The 8,016-nt window shown below is 37.7% G+C and overlaps 1 pseudogene; it reads right to left on the bottom strand.

Annotated features, from left to right (window-relative positions):
• LOC119273245 overlaps positions 1–6,556 on the bottom strand; it is a 15,947-nt pseudogene extending 9,391 nt beyond the window's left edge.
• Positions 6,557–8,016: the final 1,460 nt, after the last annotated feature.

Raw genomic sequence — 8,016 nt, 5'->3', positions numbered from 1 at the left:
ATTTGGAGTATACGACAAGTTGTACTTAGTCTAAATCTACTTTATCTTTATTTCTTATCCATAGTCCATCATATCTTTCATGCGTAGTTCGAAGAAAACTTCATAACTTTTAATTGTCAAACTAAATTGATAGCATGACACATTTTATTTCTATGGTGTCAAATCAATTATAAAGTTGCTAACTTTTAGTTGATAAGTTATGGGTTCGTAGCACAGCATGCTCTAAACACATACACTGTAGCACTAGATAAATTCTCTGGAAAAACATTTCTTGACGAAATCATCAGCACTAGATTTCATTTCATTAAGAACTTATATAGTTATGAAGTTAGTTAGGGATCAACTTCAAGAGGTTACAAAGGCATGGAAGTTCAAGATCACTCCTGGTAGCTTGCCACGTCTGCTCAAAGTTGGGATGTGTCGAAAGAACAAGTAAATAAAATACCCAGTAGCCACAGGGCAATAATAAAGTAAACAAAAAACCACGGCACCAATAGGGAAACCACATTTCACCAGCTGAAATAACTGAACATGGAGAACAATTCCCCAACAAACGGGTGAAACATTTCTCTTCCAGTTTAAAATGTACCACTAATTGGGAGACAACATCTACTTAACCATTCGATAGAGAGGCAGGGGCAGATAGATATTTACTTCTATAGAAGGGGTAAATGAATCCCCGAAAAGGACTCAAGTCGAGCAGGAATGAGGTCAGGAGAAAAAGAAAACGAAGATCCCACTTGTCTCTCTCCATAGCTGAAAGAAGACTATTTAAACTACGAGGTACTAACAAAATCAACATGTATCATTGTTTGCCATAAGGGACCTCTTCTGGCAATTGGACTGTATATAAGTTACTGCTTTCAGCAACAATGCTGAAAGTGCCGCCATTAATCGCCGAGACTCCTTGATGCAGGGCAGGGCAGAACTATTGGGGGAGTTAGCGAAATGATTCGTTGGGTACATATAGTCATGCCCATTGTAGTCGTAGTACAGCTTCTCACCACGATCTATATCACAGCATGTGACCAGCAAGACATGGCACTCACCGTCGATGTGGTCTCTCGCACACTTGATGTTCTGCTTATTATTTCCATCACTGCAGGAGTTGGATAATATCATAGTGGCATAAGTCATGCCTAATACATTTACATTCATCGGGATAGGCAGTGACTACTTACAGTGTGGTTTTGATGCCATTAATAAAGCGGGCGATGTTTCCTCGTTTGGTAGGGTGGATAACAAGCTTCTGGGAAGGATCCGCTGGTGATAGAAGGGTCATCATACTATCACAACCATCATTTTCCCTATTCTTTAAATAATCAACATCTCTAGATATTCAATTAACAGTGTCAGACTTTCTTAAAATGATAAAGTGGTAAACTTTCACCTCTATATCTTGTTTTCACAATAAGTTTCTTTGATCGATGTAAAACGAATCTTTATTCATGGAAAAAGGCAAGTCGATCGACGTTGGGATCGATTGCATGCAAACATTAACACGCGTTCACCTGTATCCTTCTTTTTAATCGTATATATCTCACTCTTAGCCATTAGCTACTTACCATTCTAGTTACTGGATCCTTAATATATGCATCAGCCTGCATAGTGAAGCTGAAAACAAAGTCCTTAATAGTATGCCACTTGAAGCAGTATCTGAAAGTCAGTTTCAGTAGACTTAAGTGGGAGGGGCTCTTTCAATAGTGAACCCCATCACGACTGAGAGAAGATCGTTAACATTTATAGTTCATAGACTTAGTCATGTACATGTTTTACTCTTGTTCCTAGTCTTTAGGAGGAGCCCCTTCAGGAGTGATAACGTCGATGATGAAGTCAAACCTAGCATATCAATCTAGCTCGGGTTCATTTTGTGTGATATTGGTCAATTGTTTCAAGTTCTTTTGATAGTACCGGGCTACCAGTGTATATGCCATTTTTACTATCGGTGACCTCATTGTGTACATGGCATTTTTTATACTACTATTAAGAACATATGAAAATGGTAAAAAAAAACTATCATAATTATGAATGACTACAAGTCCTAATTGATAATATTTTGTCAGATTTTTTGAGAATAACACATTCGTAATATTTTGTAGAACACATGTTTGTGCGGGAATTCATAAGCACGTGATATAAAGCTGTGACGCTAAATCATATATGTGATCATATATTTGGGGTAGTTATTGATTACTGTTGTCTAGTTATAAAATTTATTACATATACTAATGGATAAATAATTCTCTATGAGATTGAGAAGATAATAATATGAATGTTTATATAATAGAATAAGTGAACGATGAGAATCTGAGGTGTAATCCTTCTTTCGTGGCAAGTGCTTCTACCAAGCCTTTCCTTGATATGATTGATAAATAACAAAAACCTAAGAAGGAATGCACGATTAGTAAAAGGAACATCACTTTATATTGCCCCTTATGATAGCAACCTTTATTATGCAGTCTGTCGTTTTTATTTCTTTGCCATCACGAGATCGTACAAAGCTTATCTTCCCTTACAATAAAAGATCATACATATTTAGAAGCAATTTATTGCTTTTGCACTGATGACAACTTACTAGAAGGATCTTATACAATCCATAGGTAGATATAGTGGACTGTGATGACAAGAAACTGAGTTTAAGGGGCTATGGATGTACGAGTAGTATCTCTAGTCAGTACGGAGTTTTGGCTAGCAAAAGATTCTATACAAGCACCACATGTTGGAGTATCCACGACAATACAACTTTTATGTGAATGTAAACAACATAACTCATTATGTGGTTTTCCTTGTCCAACATCAACTATTTGACCAAGCAGAAAATATTTGATGGGGGCTCACAATCATAAAAGATGTCCAAGATAGTATATTTATATGTGAATCCTCTCTCCCTTTAACAATCTTGCATGAATTGCACTGATACGTCTCCAACATATCTATAATTTATGAGGTATTCATGCCATGGTTACAACAATTTTATATGGTTTTGGTATGATTTGAAAGGAACTAATCTGGACTGACGTTGTTTTCAGCTAAACTACCATGGTGTTGTTTTTTGTGTAGAAATAAAAGTTCTCAGAATTGGACGGAACTTTTTGACATTTTTTTGGAAGAAAAGAGAAATAATGGAGCAAAGGAACACCACAGGGGGGGTGCTTCCCACAAGACACCAGGGCGCGCCACCCCCCTGGCGTGCCCTGGTGGGTGGTGGGCCCCCTGAGGCCCATCTTCGCGTGATTACAACGCTGAAAAATCCTATATATTCATAAACCCCCGAAAGTTAACCAAGATCAGAGGTTCCGCCACCGCAACCCTCTGTAGCCACGAAAAACCAATCTAGACCCCGTTTTGGCACCCTGTCAGAGGGGGAAATCATCACTGGTTGCCATCTTCATCACCCCGGCGGCCACCATGATGAGGAAGGAGTAGATAGGAACTTATGTTCTTCGCTAGATAGGAACTTTGGAGTGATTCTTCATCGCACGTTGAGGGATGGTTATATGATCCAATTATATTAGCACCGTTGAGAGATTGCACTAGCGAAAATACGAACCCTAGGCCTGATTTTCAAGCATTGCAATACCGTTTGTGCTCACTTTTGTTACTTGCTACCTTGCTGTTTTTTATTGTTCCTATTACAAAAATCAATATCTACTATCATTACTACACTTGTATCACCATCTCTTCGCCGGACTAGTGCACCTATACAATTTACCATTGTATTTGGTGTGTTGGGGACACAAGAGAATTTCTGTTATTTGGTTGCAGGGTTCTTTGAGAGAGACCATCTTCATCCTACGCCTCCCATGGATTGATAAACCTTAGATCATCCACTTGAGGGAAATTTGCTACTGTCCTATCGAACTCTGCGCTTGGAGGCTCAACACGAGTCTACAAGAACAAGTTGCGTAGTAGACATCATGCACCACTGATCAATACTATGTTTGTTAATTTCCAATAAATTTGATCAACCACACCCCTTCTTATGTGAAGTTATTACTCCCCATGGGATTAGCATATGATCTCTTATTTATTTTTATTGCTAAGATTGAAACAAGAAAGTAAAGAAGCAAAACTCAAATTACTCTTTATTATAGAACTCTCACACTTGGTTCCATAGATAGATAAAACACAAAGCAAACACTCGAAACTAGATCATACTAAACTTCTATTCTTCTAAATCACAAAATAACTAAGGATCAAACTAAGATAGATAATGATGGTAAAATGGATTTGAGCGGCAATGCTGAAAATGCCACCATTAATCCCTATTCTCACCCAAACTCCTTGATGTTTGGCAGGTCAGGACTATTGGGAGTTAGACAAAAATGATGTGTTGGGTATGCATATGCATGCCCATTTCAGTCATAGTATAGCTTCTCACGACAAGCTATGTCGTGGCAGAGATCAACAAGACATGGCTCTCACCATCGATGTCGTATCTCACACACTTGATGTTATGCTTCTTCTTGCTATCCATTAAGGAGTTCGATGAGTTAGATTAGTATAACTATATAAGTGATGCCTAGCACATTTTACGTTCATAAGGTCGTAAGTGACTACTTACAGAGTGTGGTTGTTGATGCCAATAATAAAGTGGGCGGTGTTTCCCAGTTTGTCAAGGAAAAATATCAAGCTTCTTGGAAGGATCCGTTGGTGATAGATGGGTCATTATACTATCACAACCATGATTCTCCTTGATCCAAAAATCAAAGTCAACTGTGTATTTTGTAAAGAACGTCATATCCTTAATATCCGCATCAACTTGCATAGTCAAGCTAAACAACTAAGTTGTGTTAGTTTACTTCTTCTGTACTAGAAATCGTACATATGATAGAAGCATAATGGACCCAAGAACATACCCCTCACGGGAATCAGAAACCACAAGAAGTAGAGGGCATCTTCATCTTTTTAACATGTATTTGCAAAGTTCAATTGTGTATTTATCCTCTCATCAAAGAACCTTGAAAGTAAAATAGTCTATTGTTAGGCACCAAGAAATGACAAATACAATATCCTATTTTAGGTAGAAATTTTCTAACCTGCATACCACTTCCTAAAGTTTTTATTTAGGCGCCGTACAAGGCACATAAGTCAGCTCATTACTGAACTCCATTTTTGAGGATGTCAAAGGTGGTGGCCATAGAAGCCATCTGGCCATAGACATAAGTCAGCCACAATAGGCATATGGAAACCATATTTACATAGGCAGAAACAATAGAGCTACTTATCGATAGAAAGAAAGAGACATGGGCACATATGTAATCCTAGATAAAGGGACATGTATCCCTGAAGCCGAAAGTAACCTACTTGATTTTTTTTTCTCACAAAAGCATCTTTGAGAGGGTAGGAAGGGCCTCCACCACCATTAAGAAGACTTGTCCAGTTTACGAAGGAAACTAGGCCAAAATTATCGTGAGTATGGTGCTACCAGTAAAAAGAATTGGAAGACGGGAAATGATCTACTTAATTCGAATTGATAATTTATGTGAGATTGGTAAACTGCTTCCACCTCTTTTGTTAGTATGGTGCTACCAGAGTATATGCCATTTTTTCTAGGAGTGACCTTAGTTTGTGTATATGACATTTTTTCCAGGAGTGACCTTAGTTTGTGTATATGACATTTTTTCCAGCAATGCCCTCCAGCACCATCGCCCGCAGAGAAGCATTAGGTTCTTGGAAAGTTGGAAGTAACAAATAATAAATAATTGATTCCAGATCCTAATTATGTTTACATGTTTTGCCAATGTACAATCTGTTAAAAAAATCTTTGAAACCAACTATGACCCCTTCTCTTACTTTCAAATAAAAAACACCACAAACATGTACACGTACACGCTCAGCCAATGGCCCGGCATGTCGGTGTGCCTTCTGCCAGCTAGTAGTGACAAATATGGCGCCCAAAGTCTATGGAGCAGCGTAACTAGGAAATACTTCAAAAGTTCCAAACAAATTTACAGACTTCGAACTATGTTTTGAAATTATGAGCAATTTTTGACAAAGGCTAATAATTTTAAAATTCCAAACAAATCAAAAATATGAACACTTTTTGGTTTTGTAAACAAACCTTGGAAACAAGAATATCGTTTGAAATATTGGACATTTGTTTTATAAACTCAATAACTTCTAAGAAATTCTAGAACATTTTTCTAAAACGGAAATATCTTACGAAATATTGAATATTTTTTGAATTTAAGAACAAAATTTGAAATGATGAATCTTTTTTGAAAATTCAAACAAATTTTAAAAGCCAAAACATTTTTTGAAATTTCTAACCATTTTTAAGTTGTGAATATATTTTCTTCAAATCTCAAACAATTTTTGAAAAGACCAACTATTTTTTGTAAATTCGTAATTTTTTGGAAACAAAAAAAGAACAAAGGAAATGAAAAATAAAAACTAAGATGAAATCCTAAAAAACAATGAAGGAAAAACAACCAAAAAAGAGAAGAAAAGAAAAAACATTGCTAACCTGCATATCACCTTCCTCCAGTTTTGCCTGATTGGCATATTTAGGGGACATACTAGGCACACGAGTCAGCTCTTTACTGAACTCCATTTTTAAGATGTCAATGCAATGGCTGCAGAAGCTATCTGTCCATAGACATAAGTCAATCACTACAGGCATATGGAAACCACAAGCCTGCTAGGAATGAAATCATGTGCGTGGTGGAGAGCCCACATGAAGCTTCCGACTCTGATTGCTAGCTATAGGAAAAATGGATGTCCTTGAGACACCATTAACAATGCCAAACAAAATGATGTGGCGGTGATGGTGAGTGCATCTATATGCAGATATGAATGTTTTTACCCCTACCCATGCATAAAATGTAGCACCATTTATATTTGTCTGTAATGATAGTAACAACAGTAAGGTACTGGTTCAATTCAGTACTAGTGTTACTATAGCCAATAAACTATTCATTTCTACAAGAATCTCTATCAATACCTAGCTATCAAAATGGATCAGACATGTGCACAGTTGTTCAGGCCCAGATGAAAATACAAGTAAATTTATGCGGACAAGAAAACTACATGTGCTATGCTAGATTCACATGTGTCATTGGGTTTGCTGAAATTAAATGTGGACGATACTATTCAGTGTTGGTGATGCGATCCCCGGATTTAGTTCATTTTGCTATATTTTCTCTGGACTGTGATGTCAGAGATGTGGAGTCTTGGAAGCTTGTGTGAATGAAAACCATGATTCAACACTGACACAAGTTCTTTGTTCATGAAGTGATGATATAGTTGAATTTTTCTCATAGTTTGGATAGCGTGCTATCCCGGCCCTATAACATTTGGAGGGGAATCACACCTAAGCCGTTTATCGCCATTTAGCACGCTAACACTTGAGCCAGAATTTGCCATAGCATGCTATTTAAACCTTTGTTTTTTTGTTCAAGTAACCTTTAAAGGGCATAGAATTCCCACGTATCTGCTAATAAAACTAGGCCCAGTTCAGAAGGGCAACTAGGCCTAATCCATACAGCCTGGCCAAAAAAATTACAACGGTGGAGTGATCTACTAACAACGATGGTTCTTCTTCCTGAGAATTTGTGACACTCATAAGTTTCCAGCTATGCTATTTCCACAATACCCTCGCCATCCTATTTTGTTACATGTGCTTTCCTGACAGTAGCTATTTCCACAATACCCTTGCCATCCTATTTTGTTACATGTGCTTTCCTGACAGTAGATTCACCTTCTTCTTGGTTATACTCCTCTCCTCACATTGTAATTGAAAATGAACTAGGATCAGGAATCATCAAAGAGGTACGTTGTCCCCATGTGTACTTCCTCCTGTAGAAACAAGAATCACTCTTATTTACCTTGTGTGGGAGGAGAAGCCTCGACCTCGGCAGGAGTTTTATAAAAAATTATGTGCAGGCCAATAAGAGTCACCTCAGTGGCGGAGCCGGAATCTCAACTCAGAGGGGGCCAAACATGTCATATAATAATGATGTTATTAGAAGGGACTAAATCATCTGGACGGTGAGTGAGAGGCGTTGGATCCAC

This window comes from Triticum dicoccoides, chromosome 3A (genome assembly GCF_002162155.2).
Source record: "Triticum dicoccoides isolate Atlit2015 ecotype Zavitan chromosome 3A, WEW_v2.0, whole genome shotgun sequence".
Lineage (NCBI taxonomy): Eukaryota > Viridiplantae > Streptophyta > Magnoliopsida > Poales > Poaceae > Triticum > Triticum dicoccoides.
This window is presented reverse-complemented; position numbering and strand designations above follow the sequence as displayed.